We start from the raw sequence: 20,842 nt of genomic DNA on the forward strand, positions 1-20,842 counted from the left end.
ATGAGAAAAGTACAGTTTATGTACCAAAATATAATTAGATTGATAGTATATTATCATTAGCAATAACTGACTCCAGTAGAGAGTTGAATATTATCATCAAAACACTAAAGAAAAATAATTACCAACCTAGAATTCTATACCCAACTAACTTATCATTCAAGAGTGATGGTTAAATAACTACATTTTCACACAGAAAAAGGCAAGAGAGATTACCATTTATGGGCCTTTGCTGAAAAAGCCATTGAAGGTTATCATTGAAAAAGAAAGACATTGAGCCCCACTGCCCAACCAGGAGCTGAGATGAACACCATTCTGGGCACTGCCACCTCAGGCCCATACCTGAGCCCTAGCTAGGCCTGCCAACTGTCCAAGCAGGAGCCTAGGTGAGCACCATCCTTCGTACCCCTGGTGGACCAGACCCAAGCCCCAGAGAGGCCCACCAATGGCCAAAGCTTGAGAAAAGGTGGTCTGCCACAGCCACTAACACATCTATTGCCACCACAAGGATGGCTAACCACCACAGTAACAGCCAGAGCCTCCCAACAGGCAGCCCATGACACACTCAGCTGCACTAATACAAGAAGAGTCAACATCAGAGCCTGCAAATAGAGTAAGTCTTTCTCCTCACATCCCACTCCAGAGTAATAAAGGAAACAAGTACCCCACCACATGATCAAACATCAACAAAAAAATACTAGAACTACAAGTAAAAAAGAAAATATAACACCACCAAAGGAATACAGTAATATTCATGTACCAGATACCATTCAGCAAGAAAACCTTGAAATTTCTGAAAAGGAATTCCAAACAATGATCTTAAAATAACTCAGAGAGACAAGAGAAGAATCAATTAGAGAACTCAATGAAAGAAGAAAAAGAATACAGGATATGAAGAAGGAAATTTACAAAAACATTAATGTATTAAAAAAGAATGTAGCAGAATTCCTAAAACTGAAGGATTCAAACAACGAAATATAAAACACACAACAGACAGCTAGAGCAGCAGGCTAGAGAAAGCAGAAGAAAAAAATTCAGATCTCAAACAAAGTCTTTTTGAAATAACCCAGGCAGACAAAAAAAAAAAAAGAATTTAAAAAATGAAGAAAATCTAAGAGAGCTGGCAGACAACATCCAGCACACATCCAAATCATAGGTATTACAGAAAGGGAGGAAAAAGGAATAGGCATTGAAAACCTATTCAAGGAAATAATAACAGAAAACTTCCCAGGTGTAGGGAGAAATGCAGACCACCAGATCGAGTTAAGGACAAAATTCCCAAATAGATTCAACCAAAAAAGTCCTTTATAGCACATATTATAGTAAAACTGGCAAAGCTCAAAGACAAAGAGAGAATTTTAAAAACAGCAAGAGATAAGCATCAAATCACCTATAAAGGAGACCCCAACAGACTAACAGCAGACTGCTCCACTGAAACATTACAGGCCAGAAGAAAATGGGAATATATATTCAAAAAACTAAAAGAAAAAAAATGCCAGCCCAAAATACTATACCCAGCAAGGTTTTCCTAAAGTAATGAGGGGGAAATAGTGTATTTCCCGGACAAACAAAAATTGTGGGAATTCCCCACAACACAGCCAGCCCTGCAAGAAATTCTCAAAGGAGTCATGCATCCAGAATCTGAAAAACAATAATCACTATCATGGATACACAAGAAAGAGCAAAACCTGACATTAAAATAAAAGTGTGAACAAGAAAGAGAAAAAAGCTATATCATGCCATGTCAATTTTCCAACTAACATTGAGCAAGAGAAATAAAAGGGAAGAAAGGAGCAAAAGATATTTAAAATATCTAAACAACACACATTAAAATGACAAGAGTAAAGCAATACCTGCCAATAACAAACCTAAATGTAAATGGATTAAACTCCCCATTCAAAAGACACAGACTGATTGGATTAAAAAACTAGACCCAAGTATATGCTGTCTTGAAGAGACTCATCTCACCTGTAAAGACACACACAGACTAAAAGTGAAGGTATGGAAAAAGATATACCATAGAAATGGAAACCAAAAATGAGCAGGAGTAGATATTCTTACGTCAGATAAAATAGACTTTAAACCAAAAACTATAAAATAGACAAAGAAGGACATTATAATGATAAAGGGATGTATCCAGTTAGAAGACATAACAGTCATAAATATGTATGCACCCAAAACTGAAGCACCCAAATATGTAAAGCAAACACTCTTAGACCTAAAATAAAGATTGACCCTACAAAATAATAGTAGGTGACTTGAACACACCTCTCTCAGAAATGGACAGAGCTTCCAGGCAACAAATCAACAAAGAGACACAAGATTTAAACTACACCTTAGATCAATTGCATCTAGGAGATATCTACAAAACATTTCATCCACCAACTACAGAATATGCATTCTTCTCATCAGCACATGGAACATTCTCTGGGATCAACCACATATTATGTCACAAATCAAGTCTCAGCAAATGTCAAAAATCAAAATTATTCCAAGTATCTTTTCAGACCACAATGGATTAAAAATAGGAAACAATAACAAGTGAAACTCTGGAAACTATACAAGTGCATGCAAACTAAACAATGAGCTCCTGAAAGATCAATGGGTCCAAGACTAAATTGAACAGGAAATCAAAAAATTTCTTAAAACTAACAAAAATAAAGATACATCATACCAAAACCGGTCAGATACAAAAAAGAAATTCTAAGAGGGAAGTTTATTGCAATAAATGCTTACATCAAAAGAATAGACAATGTTCAAATAAATGACCTAATGGTACACCTCAAAGAACTAGAGAAACAAAAACAATCCAATACTAAAAGTAGTATACAGATAGAAATAACTAAGATTAGAGCAGAACTAAGATGAATGAACAAAAAAGCTCTTTTTCTTGAGAAGATAAATTGGCTAGGTTAACAAAGAAAAAAAAGAGAGAGAGAAGACCCAAATAACAAAAATCAGAAATGAAAAGAGGGATGTTACAACTGATACCACAGAAATATAAAGAATCATTAGAGATTGTTATAAACAACTCTCTGCCAACAAATATGAAAACCTGAAGGAAATGGATAAATTTCTGGACACATACAAACTATCAAGACTGAACCAAGAAGAAATAGAAAAACTGAACAGACCAATAACAAACAATGAGATTGAAACAGTAGCCAGCAATTTTCCAACAACAAAAAGCCCAGGTCCAGATGGCTTTACAGCTGAATTCTATCAAATTTTTAAAGAGGAATTAATACCAATTCTCATCAAGTTGTTCTAAAAAATTTAAACAGAACTCAGTCTCCCAAACTCATTCTATGAGGCCAGCACCCTCTGTTACCAAAACTAAACAAAGACACCACAATAAAGAATATTATATTCCAATATCCTTTATGAACATGGAAGCAAAAATACTCAACAAAATATTAGCTATCAGAGTCCAAGAACACATCAAAAAAATTACACACCATGTTTGAGTAGGATTCATCCCTGGTATGCAAGTATGCTTCAGCATACACAAGTCAATAAATGTGATACACTACATCAACAAAACCAAGGATAAAAATGGTGTGATTATCTCAATACATGAAGAAAAAGCATCTGACAAAATTTAACATCTCTTTATGATAAAGTCTCTCAGCAAATTAGGTATAGAAGGAAATTATCTCAACACACTAAAAGCCATTTATGACAAACCAATCACCAATATAATTCTGAATGGGGAAAAGCTGAAAGTTGATATCTTTTCCCTTAAGAACAGGAACAAGACAAGGATGCCTACTCTCGCCACTCCTATTTCACATAGTACTGAATGTATTAGCAGAGCAATCAAGCAAGAAAAATAAATAAAGGGCATCCACTTTGGAACAGATGTATTTAAACTATCCCTGTTTACAGATGACTTGATCTTATATATAGAAAAACCAAAAGACTCTACCCCCAAAAAATCTTAAAGCTGATTAACAATTTCAGTAATGCTGAAGGATACAAAATCAATACCCAAATTTTAGTAGCATTTTTATACTCCAATAACAAACTAGCAGTAAAAGAAATCAAGACAACAAGCTGATTTATAATAGTCACCAAAAAAATAAAATATGTAGAAATCAATTTAACCAAGGAGGTGAAAGATCTCTACAATGAGAACTAGAAAACACTACTGAAAGAAATTAAAGAGGACAAAAAAACATAGAAAGACATACCATGCTCTTGGATTGGAAGAATTAACTCATACAAATGTCCATTCTAACCAAAGCAATCTACAGATACAAAGTTTTCCACAACAAAATACCAATGATATTCTTCACAAAAATAGAAAAAGCAATGCTAATATTCATATGGAACAACAAAAGATCCTGAATTGCCAAAGCAATCATGAGCAAAAAAAAAAATTAAGCCAGATGTATAGCACTTCCCAACTTCAAATTATGTTACAAAGCTATTGTAACCAAAACATCTTGTTACTGGCTTAAAAACAGACACTTGGATCAAAGTTACGGAATAGAAAACCTGGTAATTGGCTCCGCAGTGCCAGCACGCAACTAAGCAGGTACTCCTTGCTGCCACAGGACTCTATCCCCAGCCTCGCTGAGTGCGTGGTGACCAGAGAGTCACATTGCCAGAGATGCCTGGGTCTCGTGGAGACCATGTGCCCCATGGCACCAGCACATGACGTAGCAGGAAGGCCTTGCAACTACTGGACCCCATCCCCAGCCCAGCCGAGTGCATGCTGACCAAAGAGGCATGTCCCCAGAGAGGCCCAAGATCCATGGAGACCATGCACCCCATGGCACCAGCACACAACTGAGCAGGTAGACTTTGCCACAACCAGACCACATCCCCAGCCTGGCTGAGTGCACGCTAACCAGAGAGGAGCCCCCTTGGAGAGGCCCAAGTCCAATGGAGACCATGAGCCCCATGGTACCAGCACATTACCTAGCAGGAAGGCCTCACTGATGATGGACCCCATCCACAGCACAGCCAAGTGCAAGCCAACCGGAGGTGCCTCCCCGGAGAGGCCCAAGACCCAAGGTGACCATGCACCAGAGGTACCACTGGGCGACCGAGCAGACACTGAAGCAGCCATGCCAAACTGGCAGCCCCAGCAGGATCCTAGCTAGACAATAGTGTCGAAACAGTGGACTATGAAATCCCTTGCCACAATGACTAAACATCAAAGGAAAGATACCAGAAATATGAAAAATGAAGAAAGTACACCACCAAATGGTAATAAATCTCAAGCTCTAGATCCTATAGAACAAGAAGCCCTTGAAATGTCGGACAAGGAATGTTGAGTGATAATTCTAAGGAAACTAAATGAGATACAAGAAAACTCAGCAAGACAACACAATGAAATGAGGAAAAGTATACAAGACCTGAAAGAAGAAATGTACAAGGAAGTCAATGTCCTGGAAAAGAATGCAGCAGAGCTTGCCAAGCTGAAGGATTCATTCAACGAAATAAAAAAACACAACAGAGAGTTTAGCCAGCAGGCTTGAAGAAGCAGAAGAGAGAATTTTTGACCTTGAAGTTGGCTGTTTGAAATAACACAGACAGAGAAAAAAAAAGTAAAAAGAACTAAAAACATTGAGGAAAATCTAAGAGAGATATCAGACAACCTTAAGTGCTCAAATATCTGAGTCATGGTTATTTCAGAATGGGAGGAAAAAGGAGAAAGCATTGAAAACATATTCAACAAAATAGTGGCAGAAAACATCCCAGATATAGGAAAAGACACATATCTTCAGATTCAGGAAGCTCAAAGATCCTCAAATGTATTCAACCCAAAAAGGTCTTCTCCAAGACATGTTATAGTCAAATTGGCAAAACTCAAAGACAAAGAGAGAATCTTAAAAGCTGCAAGAGAGAAGCATCAAATCACCTATAAGCGTGCCCCAATCTGACTAACATCAGACTTTTCATCACAAACCCTAAAAGCTAGAAAGGAATGGGATGATATATTCAAAATGCTAAAAGACAGAGATTGCAAGCCAAGAATACTCTACCCCGCAAGGCTATCGTTCTGAAATGAAGGGCAAATAGTATATTTCTCAGACAAACAAAAACTGTGGGAGTTCACTACCACATGACCACCCTTACAAGAAATTCTCAAGGGAGTACTGGGTTTGGTACCTGAAAAATAACTACCACTGCCATAAAAACTCAAGAAAAATCAAAACTAACTAGTAAAATAGAAATGGCAACAATGAAGAAAACAAAATTTATCTACAACCCAAGGAACCAACAAATACAGAAAACAAACAGTAAATCAGAAAGAAAGGAACAAAAGACACTTAAGACATCCAAACAAAAATTAATAAAATGCTAGGAGTAAATCGACACTTTTCAATAACAACTCTTAATATAAAAGGATTACATTCCCCAATCAAAAGACACGGACTGGCTGACTGGATTAAAAAGGAGTATCCAACTATATGCTGCCTTCATGACACCCACCTCACCTATAAAGCCTCACATAAACTAAGAGTGAAAGGATGGAAAAAGATTTACCATGCAAACAGAAATGAAAAACGAGCTGGAGTAGCTAGTCTTATATCTGATAAAATAGACTTTAAATGAAAAACCCGAAAAAGAGATAAGGAGGGCCACTACATAATGATAAAAGGATACATTCATCAAGAAGACATAACAATCATAAATATATATGCACCCAGTGTTGGAACAGCCAGATTTATAAAGCAAACTCTCTTAGACCTAAAGAAGGAAATAGACAGTAATCCCATAATAGCAGGGGACCTGTACACCCCAGTATCAATATTGGACAGATCATCTAGGCAAAGAATCAGCAGAGAAACACAAGATCTAAACAACACTCTAGACTAATTAGACTTGGCAGGTATCTACAGAACATTCCACCCAATGACCTCAGAATATTCATTCTTCTCATCAGCACATGGATCCCTCTCCAGGAGAGATCACATGTTAGGTCACAAATGAAGCCTCAACAAATTCAAAAAAATTGGAATTATCCCATGTATTTTTTCAGGACACAATGGATTAAAATTAGAAATCAATAACAAATGAAATTTTGGAAACTATACGAACACATGAAAATTAAACAGCATCCTAATGAATGACATATGGTTCCAAGAAAAGAATTAAACAGGAAATCAAAAAATTTATTGAAAATAATGAAAACAATGATACATCATACCCAAACCTGTCAGATACTGCAAAAGCAGTACTAAGGGGGAAAATTACTGCATTAAGTGCTTACTTCAGAAGAATAAAGAGATGGCAAGTGAACAACCTAATACTTCACCTTAAAGAACTAGAAAAACAAGAACAATCCAAACCCAAAGTTACTACATGGAAAGAAATTATTAAGATCAGAGCAGAACTTAATGAAATTGAAACCCCGAAAATGATACAAAAGATCAATTAATCAAAAAGTTGTTTTTTTGAAAAAATAAATAAAATTGACAAAGCATTAGCACAGCTACTTAAAAGAAGAGAAAATACCCAAATAACAAAAATTAGAAATGAAAAAGGTGATATTACAACTGATACCTCTGAAATACAATGAGTCATTAGAGACTCCTATGAACAACAAAACTGAAAATCTGGAGGAAAGGGATAAGTTTCTGGACCCACACAAACTACCAAAACTGAGCCAAGATGATGTAGAAAATCTGAACAGACCAATTACAATAAAATAGAGTGAAGCTATCATCAGAAGGCTCCCAACAAAGAAAAGCCTAGGGCCAGATAGTTTCACAGAAGAATTCTACCAAACATTCAAAGAGGAATTGACACCAATTCTCTACAAACTATTCCAAAAGATTGAAACAGAGGCAGTTCTCCCAAACTCATTCTATGAAGCAAACATCACCCTGATACCAAAACCAGGTAAAGATATATCTAAAAAAGAAAACTATAGGCCAATATCTTTGATGAATATAGACGCAAAAGTCCTCAATAAAATACTAGCAAAAAGAATACAGCAACACATAGCAAAATTATACATCATGATCAAGTGGGATTCTTCCAAGGGATGCAAGGTTGGTTCAACATTCAGTAAATGTGATACACCATATCAATAAAATGAAACACAAGGACCATATGATCATCTCTATAGATGCTGAAAAAGCATTTGATAAAATTCAACACTCATTCATGATAAAGACTCTCTAAAGTTAGGTATAGATGGAAAGTATCTCAACTTAATTAAAGCCATGTATGATAAACCCACTGCCAATATCATCCTGAATGGGGAAAAACTGAAAGCTTTTCCTTTAAGAACAGGAACTAGACAAGGATGCCCACTCTCACCACTCCTATTCAACACAGTGTTGGAAGTACTCACCAGAGCAATCAGAGAAGATTAGGGAATGATGGGCATCCAGATTGGAAAAGATGAAGTCAAAGTGTCCCTGTTTGCAGATGACATGATCCTATATATTGAACAGCCTAAAGCCTCTACTAAAAGAACCCTGGAGTTGATAAATGATTTCAGTAAATTTGCAGGATACAAAATGAACACACAAAAATCCATAGAATTTCTATTCTCCAATAGTGAACATGCTGAAAGAGAAATCAAAAAAGCTTGCCCATTTACAATAGCCACCGAAAAAAGAAAATACTTAGGAATAGAATGAACCAAGAATGTAAAAAATCTCTACAATGAGAACTACAAACCACTGCTGAGAGAAATTAAAGAGGACACAAGAGGATGGAAAGATATCCCATGCTCTTGGATTGGAAGAATCAACACTGTAAAAATGTCCATACTACCCAAAGTGATATAAAAATTCAATGCAATCACCATAAAAATTCCAATGACATTTTTCTCAGAAATGGAAAAATCTATCCAGTCATTTGTATGGAATAACAAAAGGCCATGCATAGCCAAAGCAATTCTGAGCAAAAAAAATAAAGCTGGAGGCATAACACTACCTGACTTTAAACTATACTACAAAGTTATAATAACCAAAACAGCATGGTACTGTCATAAAAACAGACACACTGATCAAAGGAATAGAATAGAGAATCCAGAAGTCAACCCACACCTACAGCCATCTGATCTTTGACAAAGATACTAAGCCTATATACACTGGGGAAGAAACTGCCTCTTAAGCAAATGGTGCTGCGATAACTGGATATCCATATGCAGAAGAATGAAACTAGACCCATGCCTTTCACCGTATAATAAAATAAACTCAAAATGGATTAAAGAATTAAATACACACCCTAAAACAATAAAACTTCTTAAAGAAAACTTAGCAGGAACACTTCAGGAAGAAGGACTGAGCACAGACTTCATGAATACAACCCCAAAAGCACAGTAACCAAAGGAAAAATAAACAAATGGGATTATATCAAACTAAAAAGCTTCTGCACAGCAAAAGAAACAATTAATAGAGTTAAAAGACAACCAATAGAGTGGGAGAAAACATTTGCAAATATACATTGGACAAAGGATTAATATCTGGAATATACAACGAACTGAAACAACTTTACAAGAAAAAAAACTAGTAGCCCAATTAAAAATTGGCAAAAGAGCTAAATAGGCATTCTGCAAAGGAAGATATACAAGTGGCCAACAGACACATGAAAAACTGCTCAACATCACTCAGCATCCGGGAAATACAAAACAAAACCACATTGAGATACCATCTCACCCCAGTTAGGATGGCTAATATACAAAAGACTGTGAATGATAAATGATGGGGAGGTTGTGGAGAAAAAGGAACTCTCATACTTTGTTGGTGGGACTGGAAAATGGTGCAGCCTTTATGGAAAATGGTATGGAGGTTCCTCAAGCAATGCAGATAGATCTACCATATGATCCAGCTATCCCACTGGTGGGAATATACCCAGAGGAATGGAAATCATCAAGTCGAAGGTATACCTGTTCCCCAATGTTCATCACAGGACTCTTTACAATAGCTAAGAGTTGGAACCAGCCCAAATGTCCATCATCAGATGAGTGGATATGGAAACTGTGGTATATCTACACAATGGAATACTACTCTGCTATAAAAAAGAATGAATTACTGCCATTTGCAACGACATGGATGGACGTAGAGAGAATTATGTTAAGTGAAATGAGTCAGGCACAGAAAGAGAACTATCGCATGTTCTCACTTATTTGTGGGAGCTAAAAATAAATAAATGAATACACAAATAATCTGTGGGGAGGGGGAAGAGGGAAGAAGACACACAATTACAATTCCTTGAAATTGATATGACAAGGGAGCAGAAAGGAGATTGCTGGGAGGTAGGTGGGAGAGGGAGAATGGAGGGAGGTTTCAGTAATGGGCCACAATTATCAACCACATTGTATACTGACAAAATAAAATAACATTTTAAAACAAACAAACAAAACAAAAGAAAACCCGGTCATCAACCCACATCTTTACAACTAGCTGATCTATAACAAAGGCACCAAGAACATACGTTGGGGAAAAGAGTGCCTCTTCAATAAATGGTGCTAGGAATGTTTTACATTCATATGCAGAAGAATGAAACTGGATCTGTACCTCTCACCACATACAAAATTCAATTTAAAATGGAGTAGAGACTTACATATATGATCTGAAACATGATATTACTAAAAGAAAACATAGGGGAAACACTTCAGGAAGTAGAACTGGACAAAGCCTTTATGACTAAGACCCCAAAAGAGAAGCAACAAAAGAAAAAATAAATATATGGGGTTAAATCAAACTAAAAACCTTCTGCACAGCAAAGGAAATGATCAAGAGAGAAGAAAGACAACCTATGGAATGGGAGAAAATACTTGCAAAGTATACATCTGACAGTGGATTAATATCCATAATATCATATACAAGGAACTCAAAACACTATACAATAAAAAAACCCCACACAAAATACCAAATAATCCATTTAAAAAGTGGGCAAAAGAGATGAATAGACATTTTTCAAAGGAAGACATATAAATGGCCAACAGGTACATGAAAAAATGCTCAGCATCACTAATAATTAAGGAAATGCAAATCAAAACCACACTGGGCTATCATCTCCCCACAGTTAGACTAGCTATTATTAAAAACAAATGCTGACTAGCATATGGGGGAAAAGGAACTCTGCTACACTGTTAGTGAAACTGTAAATTAGCACAGCTATTATGGAAAACGGAATGTAGTTTTCTTAAACAACTATAGATAGAACTACCATATGATCCAGAACTCCCTCCACTGGGTATATATATCCAAAGGAATGGAAATCATCATGTCAAAGGGATATCTGCACTTCCACGTTCATTACAGCTCTATTTACAACAGCCAATATATGGAACCAACCTAAATATCCATCGATGGATGACTGGGTAAGGAAAATGTGGTATATATACACAATGCAGTATCACTAAGCCATAAAAAAGAATGGAATTCTGCCATTTACAGCAACGTGGATGAGCCTGGAGAAGATTATCTTAAATAAAATAAGCCAGACACAGAAAGAGAAATACCGCTTGTTCTCACTCATAACTGGGTGCTAAGAAAGAAGGAAAGAAAAAAGAAAGATGGATGGAAGGAAGGAAGGAAGGGAGGGAGGGAGGGAGGGAGGGAGGGAGGAACGACAATAACACTTTGAACTTTCAGAAAGAAAAGACAAAGCGAAGGATACTAGAGACATGGGGACAGAGGGAGGGGGATTGGAGAATGATAGGTCAGGTGGAGGGCATGGGGAAAGATTATGATTTGTAATGATTAATATACTAATAATAACAAAATAAATACATAAATGAATAAATAAAACATTGAATCAGAAAGAAAAAGTGGGATACAAGATCAATGAGGAACAAAGAAATTGAAAATATATGTAAACACTCCAAATAAAGATTAACATTTACCAAAAACTAAAATAATTATAACTATTGGAGGTTAAAACAAAGTGGAACTAAAATACTAGAAATGTAAAATAAAATTTAAGATGGGAAGGGGCAAATAGAATTAACACGTTAAAACAGGATTTTGAATTTTTCATGAGGATATTTAGAGACATTTTAATTAATTTGTTAAAATTTAGTCACTTAATTCAAATGTAATATAAAATTTTTAAATCAGAATAGAATAAAGAAGAAAGGTATAATGAAAACTTAATAAATTCAATGGAAGGCAGGAAAGGAGAAAAAAACAAAGGGAAAGTATAGTAAATAGAAACCATAGCATGAGATAGCAAAAATAAGTCCAAATATATCAGTAGATACAATACATATAAGTTTAAAAAAAAACTTGTATATGAAGAGAATAAATTATAGATGGCAGGAGTAGGATCATTCTTATCATAGATTTCATATAAAGTGAGACATATGGACTTCATGCAAAAAAAATGCTTGAGTTTCTAAGTTGTTCAAAGAACATCATTGGAAGAATCCCTTCTATTCTACTTTTTTATTTTTTTAAATTTTATTTATAAGTCTTTTAGTTTATGTAGGTAATATGTATTAGTGCATTTGTGTTGCTTCTAACAGAATACCTGAAACTGAGTCATTTACAAGAAAATGAAACTTAATTCTTACAGATCGGAGGCTGGGAAGACCACAGTCCAGGGGATGCATCTGGTGAGGATCTTCTTCTTAGTGGGAACTCTCTACAGGGTCTGGTGGTAACCAGGGTGTCGCATGGTGAGAAGGAGCTGAGCAAGAGAACTAAAGTGCTCATTCAGTCTCCCTATAAAGACATTAAACCACACGCATAACCGCCCATTAAACCATCAGCCCATTATTCCATGAATGTATCAATCCATTCACAAAGGCACAGTTCTCACACTCTAATCACCTTAAAGACCCCACCTTTCAAATACCATAATTGGATCCCCGACCCTCTTAACACTGTTACAATGGATATTAAGTTTCCAATACATTAATTTTAGGGGGCATATCTGACCCATAGTATAAAATATTTATATTACAAAAAGGGAAGTGAAAAATTGTTATAGCAGTATTGTTTAAAATAAACAAAACTTGGAAACAATGTAAATGTCAGTCAGTGAATAGCCAATTGAGCTATGATATAACCATTCAAGTTAATTCTGTCTAGCAGTTTAATTGATTGAAATAGCTCAATAGTTTTTTTATTATTAAGAATATTCATGAGATACAAAGATAATTGTCACCCCTCCTGCCCATGATGTGAGGGCCAGATTCATACTGGGGGCATATGGCTATTTTAGCAATCAAAAAGTTGGCAATTTCATACAGTTTTCATTAATATTATTTCTATGGGTACTTTAAAATAATTGGTATCCTGCCATGAATATCACTTTGCAACTTTCTTTTATCACCTGGTTGGGATATTTGTATGAAATTGCCAACTTTTTGACTGCTAAAATGGCAATATACAATTCAGTGTAAGTACTATATATTTTTATGGGTATGTTTATGTGTTTGTAAACTCAGAATAAGTTTTGAGAGGATACACATCAAATTGATAAAGTGGTTACCTCTGAGGAGAGGAGAAGGACAGGACCTAGTCAGATGACATTTTAGACTTACACATAAAATTTTAACATTTTACAAGCAGAATGCATATTAATATATTATTTTAAAGTTAAAATTTATTTTTAAATGTTACCTCATTACATCTATTGAGTGCCTATTATATATGTCACATTGTAGCAAAGCTCTGTTTTGCATTGCTATATTGGCCTGCCCCCAGCGGGGATCTTTTACAAATGAATATTTTGACCTAAGAGTCTACTTCCAATGGGCCTTTGATCTGTCCTTTCAGTTGGGACCACACACAACCCATTGTCAGAGCTGGATGGCATTTGTCAGGTGGATACAATATTTTTAAATAAAAGGTATTAGGTAACATTCAAGCTATTTTCTTCAAAGTTGCAGTAATGCTCCATACAGCCTAGAAAAATTTCTCATTAGTGAAGAAAACAAGTTTTTAATGAGGCTTCCTCTTCCCAGGTTGAGAAAAATTCAGGATCCATCCCAAATTGCTTCTGGGGTGAGAAGGAAGTGAACTGCAGAGTGAGCTGTCAGCAACTCCCCAGGATCTAAAGGAGCCCAACACGTGCTCTCCACATTCTGACCTGTGATGTCAATCACCATTCGCCAATAGCCCATTCTTCTTATAAATTATCATCTGTTCCCCAGACATCAACATTTGGATATAATTTTTGTGGGCTGTCATTTATCATTATTTGGGGGATAAAGAGAGAGTAAAACATCCTTCAGAGAGGGTATTTCCTCTGCATTCCATATACTTTGGGCTTACAGAGAAGAAAATTTCTTCCTTTTTGTATCTAAGTGACCTACATTTTAGCAACAGAAATACTAATCTTAAATAAAGCCTTTTAGACTTAAGTCTTTTAGTCTTTTAAACCATTAATTGAGAGACCTCAGCTTCCATCCCAGGGAGGTTTTGACTTATAACAATAAGCCACATAAGACACATCAGCTGGTCTCTTTGCCCAAGCAAACCACAAAGGACAAGCACAAACATTATGTGCTGTCATTTGAATACTTTGTTCAGTTATACGGTTAATGCATGGGAAAAATTCCCCTGCACTAAATTATAATCATTGGCTTAAGTCACATCAACTTACCTGACAGGGCTATAAAGTATTTTTTTTTTCCCTTTTGAATAAGTCTGCTTTCTGATTTATGAATTCTTCTGTCAAAGTGTCAGGCATGATCTTAATTCAACTCTCTAACCAAAATAGTTTCCTCATTGCCTTAAAGTGGATTTTGCCTTAAATCTCCAAGGTCCACACAGCCTGAGTTTTTCACTTGGAGGAAGATGAAGACTCCCTATTTTAATTTTATGAATAAAGTTCTTTATTGAGGTAATGGTCTAGAAGATCAAAAAATGATTGAAAATTATTTTAAATAAGTTAATTGCTTCTATATGTAGCTGTGCTGTTATAGTAAAATATGCTTTCATATTACCACTGGTAGTCTTGTCATTCTTCCTTGCTTTCTATTTATACCATCATGATGATATTTATTTATATAGAATTTTCTTCTTCAAAAAACATCCAAACATTTTTCAGACATTAGTTCATAGATGGAAGGTAGAAACATGGAACAGAAAAAAAAAAGTGTGAAGAAACCTATTTGCATACAAAAGATTATTCAAAGCAGAGACTCAATTATATAGCCATATGTATTAGAGAAGGAAGGGAGCTTAGATATTCCATATTTCATGAGGGGTCTTCAAAAAGTTCATGGAAAATGTGTATTACACCTGTGCACAGAGTTCAAAAATTTTTTGTACCAAAATATACTTGTATTAATTGTTATAACTTGTCTGAGCAGGATCTAGTTTGAGGCACTAATAAAGATTGTATATCAGTTTGAAAAAAGCCCCTATCAGAGCAACATGTATTCTGCTAAAATTAAAGCAAGAACAAATATCAAATTTAGGTGACGCTTGGGTGGGAAGATGGTGAAATCACTGGTGCTTAATGAAAAGTTTATGGGGACAATGCTCCAAATAAATCAGTAGTTTACAAATGGATAACTCATTTTAAGAAGGGATGTGATGATGTCAAAGATGAAGCCCACAGCAGCAGACCATTCACATCAATATGTGAGGCAAAACTTAATCTTGTTCATGCCTTAATTGAAAAGGACCTACGATTAATAGCAGAAAAAATAGCCAACACCATAGACATCTCAATTGGTTCAGCTTACACAATTTTGACTGAAAAATTACAGTTGAGCAAACTTTCTGCTTGATGGGTGCCCAAACTGTTGCGTCCAGATCAGCTGCAGACAAGAGAAGAGCTTTCAATGAAAATTCTAAACAAGTAGGATCAAGATTCTGAAGCATTTCTTCAAAGAATTGTAACAGAAGATGACACATAGCTTTTCTAGTATGATCCTGAAGAAAAAGCACAATCAAAGCCATTGCTACAAAAAGATGGGAGTGGTCCAGTCAAAGCAAAAGTGGACTGATTAAGAGCAAAGGTCATGGCCACAGTTTTTGAGAAGCTCAAGTCATTTTACTTGTTGACTTTCTGGAGGGCCAAGGGATGGTAACTTCTACTTATTATAAGAATATTTTGAGAAAGTTAGCCTAATCTATAGCAGAAAAATACCCAGGAAATCTTCACCAGAGAGTCCTTCTCCACCACAATGATCCTGCTCATTCCTCTCGTCAAACAAGGGCAATTTTGTGAGAGTTTCAATGGGACATCATTAGGCATCCACCTTATAGTCCTGATTTAGCTTCTTCTGAGTTCTTTTCGTTTCCTAATCTTAAAAAAAATCTTTAAAGAATACCCATTTTTTCAGTTAATAATGTAAAAAAGACTGCATTGACATGATTATATTCCCAGAACTCTCAGGTCTTTAGGGGTGGACTAACTGGCTGGTATCATTTACAAAAGTGTCTTGAACTTGATGGAGCTTATGTTGAGAAATGAAATTTATATTTTCTACTTTTATCTTTTAATTCCATTTTCCCACAAGTTCTTAAAAGTCTCTTCATACATATTAAGAATCTGAGATGTATGGAAGGTGATTTGCTTAATCAGGAGCACACAGCAAGTTGGCAAAGCTGAAGCTAGAACTTGGATCTCCTAACTCTTATATTAATTTATTTCCACTATAGCATGGTAAGCAAAGGTTAATAGGATAAGATAAAGGAAAAAAGAGATAAGAAAATTTGTTTTATACCATTTTAAGACACAATCTCAACAAATATATCAAAAATACTCAGTCTTAGAAATAGTTTGAAGCTGATATGGCAATTGAAGTCCTACATTATTTAGGGTTGCACCATAGGAGAAATGATTTAAGAAGCTCTATTCACCATAAAACATAGGTTTTTAAGATAAAATTTCCATAGTTCAGAGTTCCATGTGGCACGGATACATAGCACAATAATCTATAGCTTAAGCCATGAGTTCACATTAATTTCCAAAGGGGTGAAGTCACCTTTTTCTGCAGTTTGCACAGAAACTACTGCGGTGTTTAGAAGAACAACTAGAATGGAGATGATCTTACTTTCTGTCATACTTCATGTTAGATGAGCTATAAAAAGAATATAGTAATGAACCTTTGGGCTCAAATATAAGGAGCTATTCTTTAAGGTCAAGGCTTAGGTAGGTAGCAATAGCTCACTGGAGTCAGTGTCTGGCAGTACTTCCGACCTTTTGTAGACAGCTCACAAGTTATTCAGTGTTGTGATTCCCAAACTGTGCAATGTGACACTCTGGAGCATCTCAACAAACTCACAGGGGTGCTGCAATTTATTTTTAAAATTTGATGGAAACACAGCAATAGTCAACACCTGTCACACACATTAAACTACTAGTTTGAGATAAATGAGGTTTCAACATTAGATAGTATTACACTTTTTCCAACTATGTCTTTTCTTTGCAAAGCTAGGTTTTCTGCAATTGATGTAACAAAAGCAAGTACTGCTAGAGATGGGAAGATGGTGGGGGATAGCACAAGGGAATTCCTTTATGGTGATGGAACAGTTATGCATTTTGATTTGGCGACGGTTACACAGATCTAAAAAATTGCACAGAACTATAAATACATACACTAATGAAGGCATGTAGAAGCTGGTAAAATCTAATTGAGTTCTGTAGAATGTTCCAATATCAATTTCCTGCTTTTGATATTGTACTATATTTATGTAAGATATTACCATTGGGGAAAACAGGGTGAAGGGTGAATGAGACTTCTCAGTACTGTTTATAAAAATATCTTTATAGAGATATCATTCACATACCATATGATTTGTCCATTTATTTATTTGTTTGTTTATTGAAACATAATTGATTATACATATTTGTGGGATACAGAATTGACTATCAATATATGTGTACAATATGCGATGGCAGAATCAGGATAGTTGGCATATTCATCATTATAAGGCGTACTCATTCTTTATGTCCATTAACCAATTTCTTCCTAACCCATCTCCCCTTCCTCTTTCCTCCCTCTTACAAACACAGTTCTGTTCTCTACTTCTGAATGTTCAAAGTATTATTGTTTGTTTTTTCTTTGTTTCTTTATTTGTTTATTTGGGAACTAAAAAACAAATAAACAATTTGCCCATTTAAAGTATAAAATTTAATACTTTATAGTATATGTAGAGAGTTGTACAACTATCAACGAAATCAATTTTAGAACATTTTCATCATCTCAAATAGAAGCCCTGTACCCTTTAACTGTTACCAGTAGCCCTCTCATTCCCCCTGCCCTAGCCAACCAATAACCTACTTTCTGTCTTTATTGATTTGTCTGTGGTGGAAATTTTGCATAAATTGAAGCAATATGTGGTTTATTGTGACTGGCTTCTTTCACAGCATAATGCATTCAAGGTTCATCCATGTTGTTGCATGTATCAGAACTTCACTTCTTTTTATTGCCAAATAATATTCCATTGTATGAATACACATTTGTCTATTTATCATTGTATGGACATTTGGCTTCTTCCCATTTTTTGTCTATTAAGAATAATGTTGCTATGAACATTCATGTACATGCTTCGGTGTTTTCTTCTTTTTTATTTGTTTTTTTTTTTTTAATTCTCTTAGGTATATACATGGAACGGAATTGTCGAATCATCTGATAACTCTGTTTAGCCTGTTGAGGAAGTGAGACTATTTTCCAAAGTGGATGTACAATTTTATATTCTTACCAGGAGTGTATGAGGGTTCCAATTTATTCACATTCTCTCCAACACCTTTTTTTGCATATTTTTTTAAGTTACATCTGTTCTAGTGGCTGTAAACTTTTATCTCATTGTGGTTTTGATTTGCAATTCCCTGGTGACTAATATTATTTCATGTACTTATTGGCCATTTGTATATCTTCTTCAGAAAAATGTCTATTCATATATGTTGCCCAATTTTTTTTAAAATTTTATTTTGTCGATATACACTGTGGTTGATTATTGTTGCCCCTTACCAAAACCTCCCTCCCTCCTCCCTCTCCTCCCTCCCCCACAACAATGTCCTTTCTGTTTGCTTGTGATATCAACTTCAAGTAATTATAGTTGTTATATCTTCTTCCCCCCCCCCGCCCCGGTTTTCTTTGTGTGTGTGTGTGTGTGTGTGTGTGTGTGTGTGAATTTATATATTAATTTTTAGCTCCCACCAATAAGTGAGAACATGTGGTATCTCTCTTTCTGTGCCTGACTCGTTTCACTTAATATAATTCTCTCAAGGTCCATCCATGTTGTTGCAAATGGCAGTATTTCATTCGTTTTTATAGCTGAGTAGTATTCCATTGTGTAGATGTACCACATTTTCCATATCCACTCATCTGATGATGGACATTTGGGCTGGTTCCAACTCTTGGCTATTGTAAAGAGTGCTGCGATGAACATTGGGGAACACGTATACCTTCGACTTGATGATTTCCATTCCTCTAGAAAATATTTGCAAAATATACATCTGACAAAGGATTAATATCCAGAATATATAAGGAACTCAAACAACTTTACAAGAAAAAAACAAGCAACCCAATTAAAAAATGGGCAAAAGAGCTAAGTAGGCATTTACTAAGGAAGATATACAAATGGCCAACAGACATATGAAAAAATGCTCAACATCACTCAGCATCCGGGAAATGCAAATCAAAACCACATTGAGATACCACCTAACCCCAGTTAGGATGGCTAAAATCCAAAAGACTCTGAATGATAAATGCTGGTGAGGTTGAGGAGAAAAAGGAACTCTCATACATTGTTGGTGGGACTGCAAAATGGTGCAGCCTCTATGGAAAATAGTATGGAGGTTCCTCAAACAATTGCAGATATATTGCCCAAGTTTTAATTGCATTATTCATCTTTTTGTTGAGTTGCAATGTTTCATAAGATATTCTAGATACAAGTCCCTTTTCAGATATGTGATTGCAAATATATCCCTCCATTCAGTGGGTTGTCTTTGCACTTTGTGGATGTTGTTCTCTGAAGCACAAAAGTTTTAAATTTCGGTGACCTCATTTATTTTCTTTAGTTAATTGTGCTTTTGTTATCATCTCGCTCTGTTTCTTCTTCAATCTAGCTAAAGGTTTGTCAATTTTGTTCATATTTTTTGAGAAAATCCAATAACACTAAGATGTGCCACAGGTTTTCTTCTAAGAATTTTATAATTATAACTCTTACATTTAAGTCTTTGATCTCAACACCAATTATTGAAAAGAGTGTTCTTTCCCGTGTTGAATCATTTTGTTACATTTGCCTAAAATCAATTCAATGTAAATATGAGAGTTTATTTCTAAATTATCAGTTAAATTTCCTTGATATATATTTCTATACTTATGCCAGTATCACACTATCTTGATTGCTGTAGCTTTGTAGTAAGTTTTGAAATTGGATAAGTGCAAGGCCACCAACTTTTTTCTAAATTTTTTCTGGGTCCTTTGCATTTTCATATGAATTTTAGTATCAGCTTGTAAAATTCTGCAATAAAGCCAGCAGGAATTTTAATAAGAATTGTGTGTAATTTGTAGATCAATTTGAGAAGTATTTACACCTTAGCAATATTTAGTTTTCTGATCCATTATCATTACATGCCTTTCCATTTATTTGGACCTTTAATGCCTTTCAACAATTTCTTATATTGTGGTAGGAACACTTAACATGAGATCTATTCTCAACAAAATTTTTAAGTGTGCAATACAGTATTGCTAACTATAAGCACCATGTTATACAGCAGATCTGTAGAACTTATTCATTGCATAACTGAAAATTTATATTCATTGAACAGCAACTCCTCATTTCCCCCACCCTCAGCCCCTGGCAGCTATTATTCTACTCCCTACTTCTGTAAGTTTTCAACAATGATTTGTAGTTATTGGAGAATAAATTTTGCACTTCTTTTGTTAAATTATCAGAAGTATTTCATTATAAATAGAATTATTTTGTTAATTTCACTATTGAATTGT

This window comes from Cynocephalus volans, chromosome X (assembly GCF_027409185.1).
Source record: "Cynocephalus volans isolate mCynVol1 chromosome X, mCynVol1.pri, whole genome shotgun sequence".
NCBI classification, from domain to species: Eukaryota; Metazoa; Chordata; class Mammalia; order Dermoptera; family Cynocephalidae; genus Cynocephalus; species Cynocephalus volans.